The following is a 24538-nucleotide window of genomic DNA, read 5'->3' as shown; positions in this document are numbered from 1 at the left end:
TCATTACAGTCATAGGGTTCCTCCCCAGTAGGACTCACTGAAGTAGGATGAGAGATAAGTCCCAGCTGAATGATGTTCATTTACATTATACTCATATGGTGTCTCTCTGAATGTGTGTTGTATAAGGTGTGATCCCTATGAATGATCTCCCACAATTTCTGCATTTGTAAAACTTTTTTCCAATGCAAATTCTCTCATGTTAATTAGGTATAAAGGTATGACTAAAGGCCTTCTCACATTCTTTAACTTTAATTCTTTAAGATTTCACACCTACACCTGAAACTAATGTAATGTCATGTGTTGACTAGACTCAAAAAATTAAAACAAAAATGAAACAGTAACTCAAAAAGATGTACACACCTCTATGTTTATTACAGCATTGTTTACAATAGCCAAGACATGGAAACAACAGATGAATGGATGAAGGAAATATATATATATATATATATATTATATATTATATATATATATAACATATATATATGATGCAATATTACTCAGCCATCAAAAAGAATGAGATCTTGCCATTAAGACAACATGGATGGACCTAGAGAGTATTAAGCTAAGTGAAATAAATCAGACAAAGAGATATAAATACCATATGATTTCGTCTATATGTAGAATCTAAAAACAAAACAAAGAAAAAAAACAGAAATAGACTCATAAATATAGAAAATAAACTGGTGGTTCCTAGAGAGATGGGATGTAGGGGGATGGGCAAAGTAGGTGAAGGGAATTAAGACATACAAATAAGTCATGGAGATGAAAAGCACAGCATAGAGAATATAGTCAGTAATATCATGATAACAGCTGTAAAATAAATAAGTCGTGGAGATGAAAAGTACAACATAGAGAATGTAGTCAGTAATACTGTAATAACACGGTTAAGACAGATTGGACTACATTTATTGTGAGCACTGAGTAATGTATAGAATTGTGGAGTCCATAGGTTGTACATCTGAAACCAATGTAACACTATATGTTAATTATACTTCAATAACAAAATACATACATACATAAGTATATGTAGGTGTAGGTGTACTATCACTGAATGTCTACCTATATTCATTACGACTGTAGACTTTATCTCTGCTATGAGACAGTATGTCTCTGAAGTTCCAATATGTCTCTGAATTTGAGTAAGATATGTGATGCAGCTGAGGTGTTTTCCACATTTGTTATATTTGTAAGGCTTTTCACTTCTATAGCTTCTCTTTTGATTAATTAGGTTCTGGGTTGTATGAAGTTATTCTGTCATGTTACAGTTAAGCACCATGTAACCTTTAGGAATATGCTCCCCTGAAATAAGGTTTGGGTTCAGACTAAAGTCTCCCCCAAAAGTCATTACATTTAAGTATATTTTCCTGAATGAGGCTTTTCCTTACGGATGACAATCACTTACCACGTGAAACCTCCAGCAACACCCTAAGTAGTCACTAAGATCTGAGATTTCACGTGGGGAATACAAAGTGCCATCTAACTTGAGTTTTTTTGCTATCTCATGGGGGAAAATCTTCAGAAATAATTTGCTTCAGATTTGAATATTTGGTTTGAGTTCTTATTTCTTGGTCTGAAAGAAATTATAAATGCAGAATCTCTGTAATGGAAGAAACTTCTATGGAGAAACTGAAGCATAAAGCAATTGTAAAATGTGTAAGTTTAATGGGCCTTGTCAGCTTTCAAATAATAATCTATATGAGTTACTTATGGAACTTTGACCACAGAGAATGAAAACCATTGTGACAAATGCACAAGGAGTAAGCCAGGGATAAAAAGTGGTTACAGAGGGTCCAATAAGTTTATTAGATGGGGGCAAAGACTAAAAACAGTCCTTCATGGGGGTGCCTTGGTGGCTCAGTGGGTTAAAGTTTCTGCCTTTGGCTCAGGTCATGATCCCAGGGTCCTAGGATCGAGCCCTGAATTGGGATCTCTGCTCAGCAGGGAGACTGCTTCCTGCCCCCTCTCTCTGCCTGCTTCTCTTCCTACTTGTGATCTCTCTCTGTCAAATAAACAAATAAAATCTTAAAAAAAAAACAGTTCTTCATGGAGGATTGAAGGGTGACAACTGGGGCCATGGAAACTGAAGAGATAGTGGAAAGGAGAATTGTCTGAGGAAGAACTAAGAGAAGGCAGAGAATGGCACAGCCCAACTCAACACAAAACCCAAGAGATGAGAGCATAGTTAAATGAGTGAGCAAAGGTATGACAGCAGGCACTTGATAGAAATGCAAGAGAAGCAACGTGCAGTCTAGAAGAGGCACCATTAGGGAGCATAGGATGTGCACTGGAGAACAAGAGAAAATAGCATGAGAAGCTTCATGCTTGAAAGCGGCACCCAGAGGCAAGACTGAGCCAATTCAGTGTTCCTGAAGCAGCCCCGACTTCCCCTGGGAGAAGGTTCTGTGGCCACATGTCTAGAAGCCACTGGCTTGCTGGACAGCCTTGTGTGTGAGGACCCAGGACTCCTTCCCACCTGGAGAAGGTCCCCTATGGATGTCCCTCATACCATCCATGACAAACAGCCTTGCTCCAACCAGTGATCACATCAGCCTGGAATCCTGACACCTTGTTCAGCAAAGACAAGAGGCTTAAGTGTTAGGGCTGGTGGCATGTGTGAGCCCAGGGCCCTGCCTCCGTTCTTCTGCCCTTGGGTCCTTTACAACATGAATGAAGGAGGATAGGCCCCAAGGAGTAGGAGACTCTGACCTCTGGACATCCAAATACAGTATCAGGAGTCAGAGGCTTCAAGGTTTCAGTATTCAAGTTTTGGAGAGAGAAGAGAAAGTTGATTCCTCACTTGTTTATCCCTATTGTCAAAGAAAGCTGCACAAAGCCCTCTACGGATCCATTGAAAATGTGTCCTTGCAAGTTCAAAACCTCTTTCCAGTGTTGTTGCCTCTTAAAATCATACACATTTCCTTATAATATATAACACATCCATACTTACTTAATGTAAATATACTCATTTACCAGTTAAACTATTTAACATCTCTCCCTCCCTCCATCAACTAAGAGAACATTCTGGGAAGATAGTGCCCTGTTCCTCTCACCCCTCGTCATACTCATTAAGAGATATTGATCTATAGTTTTCTTTTTTGTGAGGACTTTGGGATCAGGATGATATTGGTCTCACACAATGAACTGATAAACGTTTCCCTCCCCTGTATTTCTTGGAAGAGCCCGTGTAGGTATTAATGCTTTAAACGTTTGGTAGAATTCACCAGTGAAGTCATCTTGTCTTGGGCTTATGTTTGCAGGACACGTTTTCTTCTCCAGTTTTTAATTTTTTTATTATTAATTTTTTTGTATTGCAGTAAAATTAACATACAGTGTTATATTAGTATCAGTGTATAATATGATTCAAGATTTCTCTACATTACTCAGTGCTCATAATGATAAGTGTACTCTTTGAAAGAAGTTTTTGGATCACTAACTCCACCTCTTATTTTAGGTCTATTCAGATTATCTATTTCTCCTTGAGTCAGTTCTGGTAGTTTGTGTCTTTCTAGGAATTAGTCTATTTCATTTAAGTTATTTGATTATTGGCCAGTATTAATGTACCCTTTTTCATTTTGAGGATTTTAGTCACTTGAGTGTTCTTTTTTCTTAGCCAATTCTGTTGATCTTTTCAAAGACCCCAGTTTGGGGTTCATTAATTTCTCTATTGTTTTCCCATTTTCTATTTCATTTATTTTCACCGTAATACATATTATTTTCTTGTTTTTGCTTGCTTTGGGTTCTAGTTGGCATTTATTTCTCTAGTTTCATAAGATAGAAGTTTATGCGCTGATTTAAAAGTCTGCATGTGACTCTCGATCTTAGAGTTGTAAGTTTAAGCCCCACTCTGGGTGTAGGGATTACTTAAAATCTTAGGGGCGCCTGGGTGGCTCAGTGGGTTAAAGTCTCTGCCTTCGGCTCAGGTCAGGATCCCAGGATCCTGGGATTGAGTCCCACATCGTGTTCTCTGCTCAGTAGGGAGCCTGCTTCGCTCCCCCTGCTCTCTGCCTACTGTGATCTCTGTCTGCCAAATAAATAAATGAAAATCTTTTAAAAAATAAAATCTTAAAAAGGAAGAGCTTTTGGAGCACCTAAGTAGCTCAGTTGGTTAAGCATCCAACTCTGGATCTCAGCTCAGGTCTTGAGTCATGAGTTAGGCCCCGCATTGGGCTCCATGCTGTGCATGGAGACTCCTTAAAACAAAACAAAACAAAACAAAACAAAAAAACAGAAAAGAGGGGTGCCTGGGTGGCTCAGGCTTAAGTGTCTGCCTTTGGCTCAGGTTATGATCCTGGTGTCTTGGGATCAAGCCCTGCATCAGTCTCCCTGGTCAGGGAGCCTGCTTCTCTCTCTCCCACTCCCCTTACTTGTGTTCTCTCTCTCGCTGTGTCTCTGTCAAATTAATAAATAAAATCTTTTTAAAAAAAAGAGCTTTCTTCTGTTTTAGTGTAGGTGCTTATAACTATAAATTTCTCTCTAGCTGTGCTTTTGGTGCATTGATTAAATCTTGATATGTTGAATTTTCATTTATTTATTTTTTTTTAAAGATTTTATTTATTTGACAGACAGAGATCACAAGTAGGCAGAGAAGCAGGCAGAGAGAGAGGGGGAAGCAGGCTCCCCACCGAGCAAAGAGCCCGATGTGGGGCTTGATCCCAAGACCCCGAGATCATGACCCAAGCCGAAAGCAGAGGCCCAACCTACTGAGCCACCTAGGTGTCCTGAATTTTCATTTTTTTAGAGATTTTATTTGTCAGAGAGAGAGAGAGTGAGCACAAGCAGGGGAAATGGCAGGCAGAGGGAGAAGAAGCTCCCTGTTGAGAAAGGAGCCCAAAAGGGGACTCTATCCCAGGACCTTGGGATCATCACCTGAGCTGAAGGCAGAAACTTGACTGAGCCACTCAGTCATCCCAAACTTTCATTTTAATTAACCTCAAAATCTTCCTTTTAAAAAATGTTATTATTTATATGAGAGAAAGAGATAGTGAGAGAAAGCACTATCAAGAAGGAGAGGGAGAGGGGTGCCTGGGTGGCTCAGTGGGTTGAAGCCTCTGCCTTTGGCTCGAGTCATGATCCCAGGGTCCTGGGATTGAGCCGTGCACTGGGCCCTCTGCTCAGTGGGGAGCCTGCTTCCTTCTCTCTCTCTGCCTGCCTCTCTACCTACTTGTGATCTCTGTATGTCAAATAAATAAATAAAATATTAAAAAAAAAATAAAGGAGAGGGAGAAGCAGGCTCCCCGACAAACAGGGAGCCTGACATGGGATCACGACCTGAGCTGAAGGCAGATGCTTAACCAACTGAGCCACTCAGGCGCCCCTCAAAATATTTTCTACTTTCCTTGTGATTTCTTCTCTGAACAACTGGGTATTTAGCAGTTGGTTAGTTTCCACATATTTGTGGATTTTCCAAATTTTCCATTATTTCTAATTCCATTTCTTTGTGCTCAGAGAACACACTTTCTATTACTTCATTTCTTTTCAATGTATGAAACCTTGTTTTCCTTGTTTTATGGTCTATCCTGGAAACCGTCCACATGAGAAGACAGGTCTTTGTTACTGAGCGGGGCATTCTATAGCATTCTGTGAGGGTTAGTTACTTTCTAGTCTTCTTCAAGTGTCCCATTTCATTGCTGAACTTCTGTCCAGTTGTTCTGCCCATTATTTTTTCTAAAGAGTTTATTTATTTATTTGACGGCCAGAAGCAGAGAAGCAGGCAGAGTGAGAGGAAGGGAAGTAGGCTCCCTGCTGAGCAGAGAGCCTGATGTGGGGCTCGATCCCAGGACCCTGGGATCATGACCTGAGCCGAAGGCAGAGGCTTTAACCCACCGAGCCACCCAGGTGCCCCTGTTCTGCCCATTATTAAAAGTGGGGTGTTGAAACCTCCAAGTCTTATTGTTGAATTGTCTATTTCTTCCTTCAACTGTGTCAGTTTTTGCTTCATATATTTTGAGACCCTATTGTTAGGTGTATATATATATATATATATATATATATATATATATATATAGCCTATATGTTTATAATTGTTACATAATTTTGATGGATTGACTCTCTTACCATTATATAATGTCCTGTCTCTAGTAACAATTTTTGTTTTCAGGTATATTTTATCTGATGTTAGTGTAGTCACATAGCTATCTTTTGGTTATACTCTTGAAGGGAATATCTTTTTCCCTACTTTTCCTTGCAACTTATTTGTGTCTTTGAACCCAAATTGAGTCCTTTATAGACAACTCATAGTTGGATCGTGTTTTTAAATCCATTCTACATAGGGCACCTGTGTCGCTCAGTTGGTTAAACCTCTGCCTTCAGCTCAGGTCCTGATCTCAGGGTCCTGGGATCAAGCTTCCCATCAAGCTCCCTGCTCAGGGGAGAGAAGGTCTGCTTCTCATTCTGCCCTCCCCACTGCCTGTGTGTTCTCTGTCTCATAAATAACTAACTAATAACTAACTAACTAAATAAAAAAATAAATAAAATCTTTAAAAAAATTAATCCATTCTACCAATCATTGCCTTCTAATGGAAGTGTTTGACCCATTTACATTTAATGAGATTGCCGACAGGAACTTACATTTGCCATTTTGCCATTTGTTTTCTATATGCATTATGTCTTCACTTGTTCCTCAGTTCCTCTATTATTGCCTTTTTAAATGTTAAATAGATATTTTCTAATGTCCTTTTTAAAAATGCATATATTTTAGTTATTTTCTTAGTGATTTCCTTGGGGATTATAATTCACATCTTAATTTACAGCCATCTTGTACATATAGCACCAATTTAATTTCAGTAATATATAAAAACTTTGCTTTTATATAGCTCCATTTTCTCTCCTTTACACTGTTGTTACAAAACCTAAAATAATTTACATATTCCCACAAGTAATAGGAGAGTTTAATAAAGCAGCACTCTATAAGATCATGATATAAAAATATGCTATGCTTTTCTATACTAATTACAAAGCAGGTAGGAAAAACTATTTAAAAATACACCATTTACAATAACAACAGAAACTAAAGGTAACTAAAACACCAAACAAAAATTATGCAAAACCTGCATGGAAAAATTATAAAATTTGGCTTAAAGATACTTAAGAGCATTTGGGTGGCTTAGTTGGTTAAGTGGCTGACGCTTCATCTCAGCTCAGGTCCAGATCTCAGGGTTGAGAATTCAAGCCCAATGCTGGCTGGGCTCCATACTGGGTGTGGAGCTTACATTTTTACAAAAAGATATTTAAAAAGACCTAAAAAGAGAGATAATTTACCATGTTTGTGGATTGGAGGATTGGGTATTATAAGGTTGTCACTTCTTCCCAAATTAGTCTACAGATTTAATACAGTTCCAAGAAAAACTTCAAAAATTCCAATAAAAATTTCAAGTGTGTGTGTATGTACATGTTATAACTTGATGAGCTGACTAAAAAATGTATATTAAAAAGTGAACAGACAAGAATAACCAAGACACTCATGAAGAAAAATAGGATGGGAAGATTTGTCTTACCAGATAGCAATACATTTTATAGAATTACAATAATTAAAATACTCTGATAGTGATGTAGGGATAGACAAAATGACCAAAAGAACAAACCAGAGAGCTGAAAACAGACCTAAGCACATATAACAGAAGTAGCACATCAAAGAAATACTACTGGTATAATCCATTATCTAAATGGAAAATACAGGATTGAATCCCAACCTCACACCAAGCACAAAAATCAATTCTATACAGACATGAGACTACATGATAAAAGCAACACCTTCAGTTTTTAAATGAAAATATAAAATGCTACCTTTTTGCTGTTGGATAGGAAAAATTTTATTAAGCAAGACACAAAACACACTAACGATAAAAGTAATAGTTGAGAAACTCAATTACATTAAAGCTCAAAACTTCTATTCATCAAACACCACTGTAAAGGTAGTTCCAAAATCATTTGCCATAAAAAACTGAGAAAAGATATTTGCATGTATACACATAATAGAGAAAAGAGCATTCCAGTGGGGCACCTGGGTGGCACAGTCAGTTGAGCAACCAACTCTTGGATTGGCTCAGGTCGTGATCTCAGGGTTGTGGGATCAAGCCCTAGGGTAGACTCTGCACTCAGCAGATACAGTCTCATCTCTCTCTCTCTCTCTCTTTGCTCCTCCCCTCTGCATGCTTTCTCTCTCTTTCACATGGATAAATACATCTCTCTTTTTTTTTAAAAGTCATTCCAAAAGTTTAATGTTTATTGACTTAAGTAGCAGTTGATTTTTGTGGGAACTGACTGGGAGGGAGTCTTCTTGGTGCTATAAATATTGTACATCTTGAACTGAGTGTCAGTTCTATGGTTTAAATGTTTGTGTTCCTCCAAATACATATGTCCAATGTAATGGTATTAGGAGGTGGGGTCTGTGGCGGGTGCTTATGTCGTAAAGGAGGAGCCCTTATGAATGGGACTACTGCCTTATAAAAGACGCTCCAGAGAGATCTCTAGCCCCTTCCACCAAGTGACAACACAGCCAGAAAGCATAAGCTGTGAGCCAAAAAGGGGGCCCTCATTGGAAGGTGACCATGCCGGCACTCTGATCATAAATTTTTCAGTCTTAGAACTGTGAGAAATAAATTTCTGTTGGTTAGGGGCATCAGGGTATCTCCGTCAGTTGAATGTTTGCCTCTGGCTCAGGTTGTGATCTCTCCAGGTCCTAGGATCAAGTCCTGTATCGGGTTCCTTGCTCAATAGGGAGTCTGATTCTCCCTCTGTCTCACCCCGCTCTCTTGCATGATCTCTCTCTCTCAAATAAATAAACAAAATCTTTTTAAAAAAATTTCTGTTGTGACTGGGAAGGAAACAAGATGGCTGGGGAGTAGGAGATGGAGATATCATTAGGTCCCAGGAGTTCAGCTAGATAGTTATCAAACCATTCTGAATAGCTACAAACTCAACAGGAAATCAAAGAGAAGAATAGCAGCAATTCTAAGAACAGAAAATTGACCACTTTCTGCTAGGTAGGATGTGCGGAGAAATGAATCCGAAGTAATGGGAAGATAAACTGCAGGGCGAGGGGCCTGCTCCTGGGAAGCAGTGGAGCAGAGGAGCACAAAATCAGAATTTTTAGAAGTCTGCTCCACTGAGGGACAGGGCTCCAAAGGCAAAGTGGGGGTGGAGCCCTCGTGGGGACAGTGTGGTCTCAGGACCCACGAGGTCACAGAAAGACTCAGGTGTCTGAGTGTGGCAGAGCTGCCATGTATCGGAGTGGGGAAGCTGGCTGTAGATGGAGCCGAGGAGTAAGCTCTCAGCTCAGGGTTACCTTAAACCATGATCTGCGGCACAGTCAGGCCACTGCTCTTTGAGCAGGGACGTCACAAGTGACAGATCCAGGGAGACTCACCTTCCTCCTTCAGGAGGAGCAGACTGGAAGTGCGTGGCAGGAATCTGCTGGATTTGGAGACTCCAAATGGGGCTGTGCACCAGAGACAGAAACTTGGGTCACAGGCCAGGCGAGCATGGAGTGTGGCCAGAGACCAGGGAGATGGGAGTGATTGAGCACTTTTCTCTGAGGGCACACTGAGGATTGGGGCCCTGAGCTCTCAGCTCCTCTGGGCCAGAGATTGGGAGGCCGCCATTTTCACTCTCAGCCTCCAAAGCTCTATGGAAAGTGTTCGGGAACAAAAGCTCCGAGCAGATTTCTTAGCCCGGACCCTGGCAAAGGTGGTGCAATTCCACCTCAGGCAAAGATATTTGAGAATCACAGAAACAGGCTCCTCTCCCAGAAGATCAGAAAGAACATCCAGCCAAGACCAAGTTCACTGATCAGTGAGAACTGCGGAACTCCAGAGCTAGCGGAAAGCAACACATAGAATTCATGGCTTTTTTCCCATGATCCTTTAGTCTTGCAAAATTATTATTTTTTTTTCCTTATTCTTTTTTTTTTAACTTTTCCTCTTTCCTCTTTTAATGTTTTTAAAAACTATTTTAACTTAACAATACTTTAAAAAAATCTTTTTAAATGTTCATTGTTATAATCATATTTTATCCCTTCATTGTATTTAACCTTATTTTTTGTATACATATAGGTTTTTTTTCTTTAAAATCTTGGGATACAATTTTTTGTAATAGATCAAAATATACCCTAAATCTAGTGCATGGCTTTGTTCTAGTCTCCAGCCTGATCATATTCTCTCTTTTTCTTTTTCCAACAAACTTGTCTTATCAATTCATTTTTTAGGATCTTTTTCTTTTAAATATTTTATTTATTTATTTGACAGTGAGAGATCACAAGTAGGCAGAGAGGCGGGCAGAGAGAGAGGAGGGAAGCAGGCTACCTGCTGAGCAGAAAGCCCGATGTGGGGCTTGATCCCAGGACACTGAGATCATGACCTGAACCGAAGGCAGCGGCTTAACCCACTGAGCCACCCAGGCGCCCCCATTTTTTAGGATCTTTTAAAATTTTCATCTTTGCAGTCATATTCCATCCCTTCATCGTGTTTACCCTTATTTTTGTATATACATTCATTTTTCTTTCTTTAAAATTCTGGGAGGTAGTTTCTTCTAAGAGACCAGAATACACCCAGAATCAAGTGGGAGGCTCTGTTTTATTCACCAGTCTAATATATTTTAAGAAAAATTTTTTTATATTTAAATTTTCTTTCCCCATTCTTCTCCCCCCGGTTTTGGGTCTCTTGATTTGGTTAACATATATTTTTCTGGGGTTTTTACCACCCTTTTAGTATTTTATTCTCTCATTCATATATTCTTTTTTTTTTAAGATTTTATTTATTTATTTGACAGAGCGATCACAAGTAGGCAGAGAGGCAGGCAGAGAGACAGGCAGAGAGAGAGGCAGAGAGAGAGGGGAAGCAGGCTCCCCGCCGAGCAGAGAGCCTGATGTGGGGCTCGATCCCAGGACCCTGGGATCACGACCCAAGCCGAAGGCAGAGGCTTTAACCCACTGAGCCACCCAGGCACCCCTCATTCATATATTCTTATCTGGATAAAATGACAAGGTGGAAAAACACACCACAAAAAAAAAAAAAAAAGAACAAGAGACAGTACTGATGGGTGGGGAACCTAATCAATATGGACATTGGGAATATGTCAGAACTAGAGTTCAGAATGATGATTATCAAGGTGCTAGCTGGGCTCAAAAAAGGGTGCCTGGGTGGCTCAGTGGGTTAAGGCCTCTGCCTTCAGTTCAGGTCATGATCCCAGGGTCCTGGGGTCAAACCCCACATCGGGATCTCTGCTGAGCAGAGAGCCTGCTTCCCTTCCTCTCTCTCTGCCTGCCTCTCTGCCTAATTATGATCTCTGTCTGTCAAATAAATAAATAAAATCTTTAAAAAAAAGGCATGGAAGATATTAGAGAATCCCTTTCTGGAGAAAGAGAATCACCTTTTGGAGAAATAAAAGAACTAAAATCTAACCAAGTTGAAATTAAAAAAGCTATTAATAAGGTGCAATAAAAAATGGAGGCTCTTACTGCTAGGATAAATGAGGCAGAAGAGAGAATTAGTGATATAGAAGACCAAATGACAGAGAATAAAGAAGCTGAGCAAAAGAGAGACAAACAACTACTGGATGTCAAGGGGAGAATTCGAGAGATAAATGATACCATAAGATGAAACAATATTAGAATAATTGGGATCCCAGAAGAAGAAGAAAGAGACAGAGGAGAAGAATGTATATTGGAGCAAATTATAGTAGAGAATTTCCCTAATATGGTAAAGGGAACAAGCATCAAAAATAAAGGAGGCACAGAGAATCCCCCTCAAAATCAATAAAAGTAGGTCCACACCCCATCATCTAATAGTAAAACTTAAAAGTCTTAGTGACAAAAAGAAAATTCTGTGGCAAACAGACACATGAAAAAGTGCTCCACATCACTCAGCATCAGGGAAATATAAATAAAAACCACAATAAGATACCACCTCACACCAGTCAGAATGGCTAAAATTAACAAGTCAGGAAATGACAGATGCTGGCGAGGATGTGGAGAAAGGGGAACCCTCCTACATTGTTGGTGGGAATGAAAGCTGGTGCAACCACTCCGGAAAACAGCATGGAGGTTCCTCAAAGAGTTGAAAATAGAGCTACCCTATGACCCAGCAATTGCACTACCAGGTATTTACCCTAAAGATACAAATGTAGTGATCCAAAGGGGCCTGTGCACCCGAATGTTTATAGCAGCAATGTCCACAATAGCCAAACTACGGAAAGAACCTAGATGTCCATCAACAGATGAATGGATAAAGAAGACGTGGTATGTACGTGTATATATATGTATATATATGTATATATACATATATACATATACACACATATATGTGTGTGTATGTGTATAAAATGGAATACTATGCAGCCATCAAAAGAAATGAAATCTTGCATTTGCGATTACGTGGATGGAACTAGAGGGTATTATGCTTAGTGAAATAAGTCAATTGGAGAAAGACAATTATCATATGACCTCCTTGATATGAGGAAGTGGAGATGCAACGTGGGGGGCTTGGGGGGTAGGAAAAAAACAAATGAAAAAATATGGGATCGGGAGGGAGACAAACCATAAGAGACTCTTAATCTCACAAAACAAACTGAGGGTTGCTGGGGGTAGGGGGTTAGGGAGAGGGTGGTGGGGTTATGGACATTGGGGAGGGTATGTGCTATGGTGAATGCTGTGAAGTGTGTAAACCTGGAAATTCACAGACCTGTACCCTTGGGGCTAATAATACATTATATGTTAATTAAAAAATATTTAAAAAAGAAAATCTTAAAGCAGCTTGGGACAAGAGGTCTGTAACATACAATAGTAGAAATATTAGATTGGCAGCATACTTATCCACAGAGACCTGGTAGGCCAGAATGGACTGACAAGATATATTCAGAGCACTAAATGAGAAAAATATGTAGCCAAGAATACTATATCCAGCTAGGTTGTCATTGAAAATAGAAGGAGAGATAAAAAGCTCCCAGGACAAACAAACATTAAAAGAATGTGCAAACACACAACTACAAACCAAACTACAGGAAATATTGAAAGGGATCATCTAAGCAAAGAGAGAGCCTAAAAGTAATAGACCAGAAAGGAGCAGAAACAATATACAGTAACAGTCACCTTACAGTCAATACAATGGCACTAAATTCATATCTTTCAATAGTTACCCTGAATGTAAATGGGCTAAATGCCCCAATCAAAAGACATAGGATGTCAGAATGGATAAAGAAACAAGACCCATGGATATGCTGTCTACAAGAAACTCATATAGACCCAAAGACACCTCCAGATTTAAAATGAGGGGGTGGAAAACAATTTGCCATGCTAATGGACATCAAAAGAAAGCTGTGGTGGCGATCCTCATATCAGATAAATTAGATTTTAAGCCAAAGACTATAAGAAGAGATGAGGAAGGACACTAAATCATGCTTAAAGGATCTGTCCAACAAGAAGATCTAACAATTTAAAATATCTATGCCCCTAACATGGGAGCAGCCAATTATATAAACCAATTAATATCAAAATCAAGGAAAAACATTGACAATAAAACAATAATAATAGGGAACTTTAACACCCCTCTCACTGAAATGCACAGATCATCTAAGCAAAAGATCAACAAGGAAATAAAGGCTTTAAATAATACACTGAACCAGATGGACATCACAAATATATTCAGAACATTACATCCCAAAGCAGCAGAATACACATTCTTCTCTAGTGCACATGGAACATAATCCAGAATAGATTAAATCCTGGGTCACAAATGAGGTCTCAACTGATACCAAAAGATTGGGATAATTGCCTGCATATTTTCAGACCACAATGCTCTGAAGCTAGAACTCACTCACAAGATGAAAGCTGGAAAGGACTCAAATACTGGAGGCTAAAGAGCATCCTACTAGAGAATGAATGGGTAAACCAGGAAACTAAAGAAGAATTGAAAAAATTATTGCAAACAAATGAAAATGAAAACACAACTGTTCAAAATCTTTGGGACACAGCAAAGGCAGTCCTGAGAGGAAAGTATATAGTGATACAAGACTTTCTCAAGAAACAAAAAAGGTCTCAAGTACACAATCTAACCCTACACCTAAAGGAGCTGAAGAAAGAAGAGCAAAGAAAGCCTAAACCCAGCAGGAGAAGAGAAATAATAAAGATCAGAGCAGAAATCAATAAAATAGAAACCAAAAGAACAGTAGAACAAATGGACAAAACTAGGAGCTGGTTCTTTGAAAGAATAAGACTGATGAACTCCTGGCCAGACTTATCAAAAAGAAAAGGGAAAGGACCCAAATCAATAAAATCATGAATGAAAGAGGAAAGATCACAACTGACACCAAAGAAATACAAACAATTATAAGAACATATTATAAGCAACTATACACCAACAAATTTGACAATCTGGAAGAAATGGATGCATTCCTAAAGACCTATAGACTACCAAAACTGAAGCAGGAAGAAATAGAAAACCTGAACAGACCCATAACCAGAAAGGAGATTGAAGCAGTCATCAAAAATCTCTCAACAAACAAGAGCCCAGGGACAGACAGCTTCCCAGGGGAATTCTACCAAACATTTAAACTTCTTTAAATAATTTAATTAAATAATTAAATAATACCTATTCTCCTGAAATTGTTCCAAAAAATAGAAATGGAAGGAAAACTTCCAAACTCATTTTATGAGGCCAGCATTACCTTGATCCCCAAACCAGACAAACATCCCATCATAAAGGAGAATTACAGACCAATATCCTTGATGAACAGGGATGCAAAAATTCTTACCAAAATACTAGCCAATAGGATCCAACAGTACGTTAAAAGTATTATTCACCACAACCAAGTGGGATTTATTCCTGGGCTGCAAGATTGGTTCAGCATCCACAAATCAATCAATGTGATACAATAAAAAGAAATAATAAAATAATAAAAGAAAGAATAAGAACTATATGATAACTCAATTGATGCTGAAGAAGCATTTAACAAAGTACCGCATCCTTTCCTGATCAAAACTCCTCAAAGTGTAGGTATAGAGGGTACATACCTCAATATCATCAAAGCCATCTATGAAAAACCCACAGTGAATACCATTATGAGTGGGGGAAAACTGAGAGCTTTTCCCCTAAGGTCAGGAACATGGCAGGGTTTTCCACTATGACCACTGCTATTCAACATAGTACTAGAAGTCTGAGCCTCCGCAATCAGACAACAAAAAGAAATAAAAAGTATCTGAATCAGCAAAGAAGGAATCAAACTCTCACTCTTTGCAGATATTTTATGTGGAAAACCCAAAAGACTCCACTTTAAAAATCCTAGAATTCATACAGGAATTCAGGATATAAAACTAATGCACAGAAATCAGTTGCATTTCTATATACCAACAGCAAGACAGAAGAAAGAGAAATTAAGGAGTTAATCCCATTCACAATTGCACCCAAAACCATAAGATACTTAGGAATAAACCTAACCAAAGAGGCAAAGAATCTGTACTCAGAAAACTATAAAGTACTCACGAAGGAAACTGAGGAAGACACAAAGAAGTGGAAAAACGTTCCATGCTCATGGATTGGAAGAGCAAATATTGTGGAAATGTCTATGCTACATAAAGCAATCTACACATTTAATACAATCTCTATCAAAATACCATAATTTTTTTCAAAGAAATGGAACAAATAATCCTAAAATTTTTTATGGAACCAGAAAAGACCCTGAATAGCCAGAGGAATGTTGAAAAAGAAAGTCAAAGTTGGTGGCATCACAATTTCAGACTTCAAGCTCTATTACAAAGCTGTCATCATCAAGAGAGTATGGTAGTGGCACAAAAACACACAGATCAAGGGAACAGAATACAGAGCCAGAAATAGACCCTCAACTCTATGGTCAACTAATATTTGACAAAGCAGGAAAGAATGTCCAATGGAAAAAAGACAGTCGCTTCAACAAATGGTGTTGGGAAAATTGGACAGCCACATGTAGAAGAATGAAACTGGACCATTTCCTTACATTACACACAAAAATAGACTCAAAATCGATGAAAGACCTCAGTGTGAGAAAGGAATCCATCAAAATCCTTGAGGAGAACATGGGCAGCAACCTCTTCGACCTCAGCTGCAGCAACTTCTTTCTAGGAACATCGCAAAAGGCAAGGGAAGCAAGGGCAAATTGAACTATTGGAACTTCATAAGGATAAAAAACTTTTGCAAAGGAAACAGTCAGCAAATCCAAAAGACAACTGACAGTATAGGAGAAGATATTTGCAAATGACATATCAGATAAAGGGCTATATCCAAAATTTATAAATAACTTATCAAACTCAACACCCAAAGAACAAATAATCCAATCAAGAAATGGGCAGAAAACATGAACAGACATTTCTGCAAAGAAGATATTCAGATGGCCAACAGACACATGAAAAAGTGCTCCACATCACTTGGCATCAGGCAAATACGAATCAAAACCACAATGAGATACCACCTCACACCAGTCAGAATGGCTAAAATTAACAAGTCAGGAAATGACAGATGTTGGTGAGGATGCAGAGAAAGGGGAACCCTCCTACACTGTTGGTGGGAATGCAAGGTGGTGCAGGCACCCTGGAAAACAACATGGAGGTTACTCAATAAGTTGAAAAGAGAGCTACCCTATGGCCCAACAATCATACTACTGGGTATTTACCCTAAAGATACAAATGTAATGATCCGAAGGGGCATGTGCACCTGACAGTTTATAGCAGCAATGTCCACAATAGCCAAACTATGGAAAGAATCTAGATGTCCATCAACAGATGAATGGATAAAGAAGATGTGGTATATATATACAATGGAATACTATGCAGCCACCAAAATAAATGAAATCTTGCCGTTTGTAATGATGTGGATGGAACTAGAGGGTATTATGCTGAGCGAAATAAGTCAATCAGAGAAAGACAATTATCACATAATCTCTCTGATATGAAGAGTTTGAGAGGCAGGGTGGAGGATTGTGGGGGATACGGAATCAAAGAATGATACAGGATGGGATGGGGAAGGAGACAAACCATAAGAGACTCTAAATCTCACAAAACAAACTGAGGCTTGCTGGGGGTGGGAGGGTAGGGAGAGGGTGGTGGGGTTATGGACACTGGGGAGGGTATGGGCTATGGTGAGTGCTGTGAAATGTGTAAGCCTAATGATTCACAGACCTGTACCCCTGGGGCAAATAACACATTATATATTAATAAAAATAATTTTTAAAAAATTTCCGTTATTTATAAGCCACCCAGTCTATGGCAGTTTGTTATAGCAGCCTGAAGAGACCAAGACAAGGAGTGAACATGAATATAAAAATCCACCTGTCCATATAAAATATGTGCCCTATACTACAAATTAAGACCCTTACTATTCAATAAGAAAAAAGCCAAAACAACTTAACAGGAAAATGGGCAAAAGCCATGAACAAGCATTTCACAGAGCCATTCTTGCCTATGGGTCCCAGGGGACAGGTACAAAAATATGCCCAGAAGCGGTTAGTAACAGCAAAAAACATGAATGATCCAAATAGCCACTGACAGGAGAATGCATGAACCAAGTGGGGTATTATACAGCAGTAAAAAAGAATGACCATCACCTCCACCCCAGCAAACTGATGAATGTCAGAAGTGATGTTATGTGTAGAAGGCCAGACCCACAGGAGCACACGCAGTATAAGGCCATTGTTACTGCCCTCGAAGATAAGCGAAACCAGATGACACACTGTGTAGAGATACCTACATATGTGAAAAGATATATCTATAAATAAAAGCCAGGGAAACACACAATTCAGCCCAGCAGGTGCCTTTGGACAGAAGGAGAGGAGTCATTGGTACTGGAGCAGTTCCTGGGTTGGGTAGTTGATTCACGGCTGTTCAGCTGTGATGCCTTTAGCAGACACGCATGTTACGGGGCATCTTGTATGTTATCGTTCATGACATTACACATATAATAAAGAGAAAACTGATCTCCTTCAAACTGAATGTTGAGACAGGAAGGTGGAAGAGAAAGACCTTGATGTGTGTGTTAGTTACAGGTATACACAGATGTCTGACATGACCTGGTTTGAGTCCTGGGAAGCGGTCTAGACTCGCATTCCCTTCTTTCCCTCCCTCATGCCAGAGTCATGAAGGGACTCAAAGGGGCGCTCAGGAGGGTGGGTGGGGAATGGTAAGGCCTCCCCTTCTGTGACAGCGGCACTCCCCTAGGGCCCCCAGTCCATCCTCTCCTAGTCCTGACACCCCCTCCCTGCATGGATATCACCCCCAACTTCATCCCCACTATGCAGCCCAGGCCTGCTTCTTGACACCAGCCTCCCCACCACCTGTATACTCTTCACCCCCTCCCCTGCCAGCTCCCCACATTGGGGCACGTCGAGTTTGAGGGCAGAGAGCCTGGCCAGGGCCAACTCCAGGTGGGGTGGGGAAACCCTAGGATTGAGCTGAGTGACAACCCTGCTCTTCCTCAGGCCATCCAGGCAAAGGACCCTAGGGACACAGTCAGCCCTGCCAGCTGGGCCTGCCATGAGCACCCCCAGCCCTGCAGGCCTGGAAACAACCAGGCCCACACTCAGTGCTTACTCAGTGCCAAACCCAGTGCAGACAGCTTTACTCAATGAGAGCAGATTTACGCCGTGCCTACTATGTGCCAGGCACTTTTCTGGTAGATGCAGGGGTGTCCCTGCCCTATTGGAAGTCAACCCCAAAGAAGGACAGAGGCCAGAGACCCCACATTCTGGGAGGAAATGCAAAGCTTGCAGAGGGCCTGGTAAGCAGTTGCAAGGAGAGCATGGAGAAGGGACCCTGGGTCAGGACAGGCCTTTCTAGGAGGCCGTGTAAACTCTGCCCTGAGGCGGAGGGAGCTGGATGTGCACAGGCCCAGGGTGGGGTGGGGAGAGGGGGTGCTGGCATGGGGAGCAAGGAAAAGCACGTCACTGAAGGGGCAGGTCCAAACCCTGGGGGCACGCAGGATCCCAGGCTCTTGCAGGAGTGAGGTGGGAGTTCGGGGAGGATGTCGGGTAGAGGTGGGTCCTAATCAGAATTGGGTTGATCAGGTTCCCCCTGAGAAGACAATGGCGAAACCCAAGGCCTGGAGAAGTGAGCCAAGTGCGGGTATGGGGGTCTGGAGAGGGGGGGCATGGGAGTGAGAAGTGTCTGCCAGGGTCTGGGGTCACCAGGAAGCATGAGAAGGAGAGCAGAGCTGGCTGTTTCAGTGCTGCTAAGAGAAGAGATATGAGGACAGAGAAATGCCCTCTGGCCACAGGGAGGTGAGGGGACCCAGCCCTCAGATGTCCTCATACTCCTCTCTACTAGGCATGATGAGACAAGGGGCCATCCCAGGGACCAGAGGTTGTTCACATGGTCCTGATGTGGAGAACCCAGCCAGCTGGCAGAAGGACAGTCTCTGAAAAACCCTGTGTCCCTCAGAGCGGCTCTCCTCACTCTGTTCCGCACAGACCCTCTTGTCCCACCTGTGAGTGAGGCAGTGAGGCACAGAGGTTAAAGGGTTCACTCGCCCAGGCTGTGCAGCTGGGGATGGTCACGAACCCAGACTGGTCCAACTGGGAGCCCAGGCTGGGCCTGCAGGCCACACAGATGCTGGCAGGCCTGATGCCCCATCTGGGGCGGGCTGGGAGGTGGAAGGCCACGGTCTGGACTGGTCAGAGCCACCCCAGGCCAGACACTCCAGGGCTGCTGACGCCAGGGTGAGGCAAACAAGGTCATTATCAGGTAATGAGCTCATTACTGAGGTCAGGCAAGGTCATTACTGGGTAATGTGCTGTCCCCTGCAGAGCCCCTTGCCTCCCAAGACCGTTCCTAGGGAACGCCTGGGTAGCCAGAGACACCTGGAGGCCAGAGAACAGTTCCAGTGCCTCGTAGCCAAGGGGCATTCAGGGGCAAGGTGTGCCCAAATTCAGTCTCCACAGGAAGCCCCGGACCCTCTGGCCCCTTCTTAAAAGGAGGAGCCACCGGCAGCTCAGACCTGCCCTTTAGGCCACAGGTGTCCCATGTACCCTGCTCACCTCCCAGGGTCCGTCACCACGGCCCCCCTCACCATCTCTTGGCCAGCAAAGACTGCTTCTGGGCGCTGATGGCTGGGGACATGGAAGCAAGGCAACAGGGCCCACCAGAGCTCTGCGAGGCAGAACGAACTAGCCGGGAATGGTGTCGTGAGCAACGACCCAAGCTCGGTCAAGCCAGAGCTGCAGCCTTAGTCTCCTGAAGCTCTACCACGTGGCCCACACTTCAGGGCCCCAAAGGGACCACAGCCTTCCCTTCCTAAGAGCCCTGGGGCTGAGGCCCAGACCCCAGCCAAGATGGGGGGGTCTCGTCAGTCAGGCTCCCACAGCAAGCAGCCCAGCTGGTCCAGAGATCGGGTGGGCACCTAGGCTCTTGAGTCCATGATGAGGGACAAGGTCCGTGACCAGAAAGGCGAGTGGCAGCCCACTCCTGGCCCAGTCCCAAGGCTAGCCCCTTCTCCTCCCAGCGGGGCTGGTGGCTCAGGAAGAACACACTTCTCGCTCTCCTGGGGGGTCCCCCTCCCCACAGAGACCTTCAGGGCCAATGCAGAGGGACCACCATCTGTATCTCCATGTGCCCCCCTTCACTGAGAATGAGGCTGGGTCGGAATTTGGTGTGCAAACAGTCGTGGAAGAAGACAAAGACCACCATGCCCTGAAAGGTCACACTCAGTTCTATCCTGCAGGGTTGGCGAGGGGGTGACCTGGGCATCTGCATTGCCAGACGCTCCCATGACGACTGTGAGGCTCCCCTGCCCCCTCCGAGGCCACTAGGGCCCCCTCCAACATACAAAGCCCACCGGCCCTGCCCACTGAAGTCTTTCCTGGATCCCACCGCCCTTGGGCTTTAGACAATAAGACTCCCTCTCTGGGTGGCTGCCAGGATTTAATGGCAACAGAGGACAAAGGTGAGGCAGTTCAGCTGCCCCTCCTTGTCTAGACAGAGGCAGAGCCCCAGGGTTTTCCCTCCTCTCAGGCCCTGAGTTAATCAGTGGTCAAGCCTGCTAATCGCCTAACCCTGCCTGTGCAGACGGGCCACCTGAAGGCACAGAGCCCAGATGGGGACAGCTCCCAGAGTGGTGGCTTCTCACAGTCACAGCCAGCCTCCCCACCCCCAGCAGACCTGGCCCTGGCCTTGGGCACAGAGAGGGGGCTGGAGTGGGGAAGGAGTTGGGCCCTGCCCTGGGCCCCACTCAGTTCCTCTGTGCAGGGGGCTGGGCAGGCTGGGCTGTGAAGATATTCTAGAAAGCAGAAGAACCAGAAAGCAGGCCTGTGTGCCAGTCCCCCTGGCCCAGTCAGTAGCTCTGTTCCTGCTTCCTGCCCCATTCCTTCTGAAGCTGCTTCTGTTCCGACCAACTAGCCTAGGCAAGGACTCCCCAGGCTATCCCTTCCCCTCCACCTGTGAAGCTCAGGGTAGGGTCACTGCAACCCATTTCTTGACTATTGCTGCACTTGACCTCAGGGGCTCAGGGTCATGTTGACCACAGCTGCCTGTTCACCCCTCACCAACACCTACCTCTGCAGCCCTCTTCAGGGCTGGTCAGGGTCCCCGGGGCCTCCCTTCCCAGTCTGCATTCGCTCCTGTGCAATCTGTTTGCCCCATAGCCGTGACTTTGGGAGACTCTGCCACCAGCCATGACCTCACATCTGGACCAGCTGCAGGATCGTCGGCTCTTCACAGCAAAGGCTCTGTTCCCAGTCAGAAAACTTTGCAGCCCCTGTGTGCCTTGGCAGCCCAGGCCCAGCCTTCACACCCCTTCCACACCCCATCACAAATCTGAAGACTGTCCATGACCACCACTCCACCTCCCACCCTCCGCCGGCCCGCCCCAGCCTTTCCCAGCCTCCCTGCTGTGCCCCCACCACGGATCGGGTCTGGGGGCCTCCTTCATTTCATAGTGAGGCTCAGAGGAGGCAGAGCCCCTGGGTCACACAGCCTAACTCCAGCAGGCGTGGGGAAGAAATCCAGGGCATTTTTGTCTGCAGTATTTTAATTACTGAGGAGAGGGGAGCAGGAGCATGGTTAATGAGGCTTTAGGGACCAGCAGAACCAGATGCTGGAGGTCCCAGGGGATCAAGTGACTCAGCAGGAATGGGAGGGTCCTGCGGGGTTTGATGGAGTGCCACATTCTCACCTCCATATGTACCTTCGAGAGAGGCTGCAATGAATGAGTGAATGAATGAATGAATGAATCAATAGAGGGGATCCAGAAGTCTTCATGGTGGCCTGGGGCCAGGGCTGTAAAAGAACAGGGTTGGCTGGCTCAATCACACACACATGGGCACAGAGCTACATAGTGGCGAGGCCCCTGTGGGCTCTGGGGACACAGGTCCCAGTGGTTGCCTTGCCATCACCCTCCCAGCCCAGCCTGGATTCATGCCAGGCCCTCCCTCCCCACAATTTGCTAACTAGCCCCTAGGGTTTGGTGAGAACAACATGCTGGGCAGAGGGATACCACCCACGGTATCCATGACCCTGTCCATGACCCTGTGATGGACCCAGGCAGGTGCAGGGGTGAAGGCACTGGGGTGAAGAAGGGCAGAGTACAGCAGTGAGGAGTGCCCGCACAGGGGGGAAGGGGGCAGAGACAAGAAAGCCAGCACGGATGGCTACGAGGGTCTTGAATGCCAGGCTGAGGAGGTGCATGGGCTGACTAGGGTGAAGGGCAGAGGCCCTGCCCTACCCAGGACCCTCAACCCAGGCTCATTCACTCATCTCCTCTGGCATCCAACATCCCGTGTGTTTGGTACCTCTGAGAACTCAGTGACCCAGTCGCCCGGTGCTCAGGGACCCTACTGTGGATTCAGGTGGACAGAAAACAGAGCCATTTAAAGTTGGGGGCAAGGGTCCTGAGTCACCTGCTGGGGGCTGGGGTGGCCAAGGAAGGCTGTCCCGAAGGGGGGGGGGAATGAGTGGGAGCCACCAGGGAAATGGTGTGGAGTAGGGACATTCCCAGCAGGAGAAACAGCCTGAGCAAAGGCCCAGAGGGGTTGAGGTTGTTGGGTAAAAGACAACGTGGCTAGAACACAGTGGGGGTGGGGTGGGATATCCAGCGGGTCCCTGAGGACAGGGGCACAGCAGAGAGCCACCCAAACCCCTGAAGAGCTTGAGTGGGGGTGCCCTCGAGGAGGATGGGTTCCTGCAGCTGTGGGGGTGTGGCGGTGGCAGGGATAATATCGGCCTGGACTAAGGTATGGAAGTGGGGCTCTAGTGAGTGAGGAGGACTGGGCGGGAGGGTCCATAACCGCTGCTGCCTTCCCCTGACTGCGATGGGGTCTGTGGTTTGGAGTAGAGCGTGCGAGCCCGGTTCGTGACTATGGTCTGAGAGCCTAGGCTTCTCTGCAGCCTCATTCCACGTCCTGTCACCCCCTGCCCAGAAACCAGTCCTAGCTGCTCAACTCAGCGAAGTGCAGTCCCCGTGAGCAAGGCCAGCACTCTCAAGCCTGCCTGCATTGCCCCGCCGGGGTCCCCTGGGTCTCCATCCACCCGCCCCCTCCACCCCCGCCCTACCGGAGTTCCCCGGGCCAGGCCAGATCCCCCGAGGCCTCGGTCGTTCCCACAGCCGTCCCGGGGGGCCCCTCTCCACGGAGCGTCGCCGGGGCCCCAGCGGTCGCTAGGCTGCGGGCTGGGGCTCCCGACCAGGCCCGGCTCCGCTGGCGGTGGCGGCTGCAGCGCAGATGGCGGCGGAACCCGGGCGCCCGTGGGTTCAGGCGCGCACCGCATACGGCGCAAGCGAGGCGCTGCGACGGGCCGTTGGCCGCCGGCGGGACCACGGGCCGCAGGCCAACGGGCCGGGCCCTGAAGAAACCCGCGCCCCAGGTCGCCTGGCTCGCCTGCGGGGCCAGCTCCGGGCCGAGGCGGCGGCGCGGGCCGACGAGCCTCGGCTGCTGAGGCTGGTGGAGCGCGCGGGGGCCGCGGCCGGGGAGGCCCGGGCGCCTGGGGCCGCGGGGCGAGCGGATGCGCGCAGCAGCGGCTCGGTGTGCTCGGTGTGCGGAGAGCCGCGCGGCGGGGCTACCTACCCGGCTGGGGTCCTGGAGGTGAGCGAGCGACGGCTGCAGGAGGGCCTGGCGGCTGTGCGCGCCGAACTGGGCGCGGGGCTCGAGGCGCTGCGCGCGGAGCTGCGTGCGGAGCTGGACGCCCTGCGTGAGCTGCTGCCGCCCCCGCCGCCGCCCGCCCGCCGAGAGCCCCGCGCCGCCCCCCGCGCCGCGCCCCGCGGCCCAGCCCTGCTGCGGGCACTCGGAACCATGAATGCCTTGGCCGCGGCCGCGAGACCCGCCGACGACATCCCGGACGGCCCCGCGGACGGCGGCGCGAACAGGGCCCCGGCCAGGAAGAACTTCAAGAAGACGCCGGTACCGCCCGGGGCCGCGCAGGGCAGCGGGGATTGAGGGCGGACCCCGCCGGGGGTCACCGGGACCCGGGACAGATCCACCCACCTCGTGGATGGAGAAGGAGCCTCAGACGGAGCTAGAGCTCCGGCCTTGGGATGTAGCTATCCGGACGCGAAGAGCCTGGGGACTCCCGGGGATCAGGTCTGGGGAGTGCAGACGGCTT

The 24538-nt window shown here is 45.4% G+C and overlaps 1 long non-coding RNA gene across 1 annotated transcript in view; it reads right to left on the bottom strand.

Annotated features, from left to right (window-relative positions):
- Nucleotides 1–24127, bottom strand: part of LOC116572409 — a 40759-nt gene extending 16632 nt beyond the window's left edge. The window contains exon 1 of the long non-coding RNA XR_004278298.1: nucleotides 24004–24127. This is a non-coding gene — a long non-coding RNA (uncharacterized LOC116572409). The remainder of the gene's footprint in view (nucleotides 1–24003) is intronic.
- Between the last annotated feature and the right edge of the window lie 411 nt (nucleotides 24128–24538).

The sequence above is a fragment of the Mustela erminea genome, chromosome 13, assembly GCF_009829155.1.
Source record: "Mustela erminea isolate mMusErm1 chromosome 13, mMusErm1.Pri, whole genome shotgun sequence".
Lineage (NCBI taxonomy): Eukaryota > Metazoa > Chordata > Mammalia > Carnivora > Mustelidae > Mustela > Mustela erminea.
This window is presented reverse-complemented; position numbering and strand designations above follow the sequence as displayed.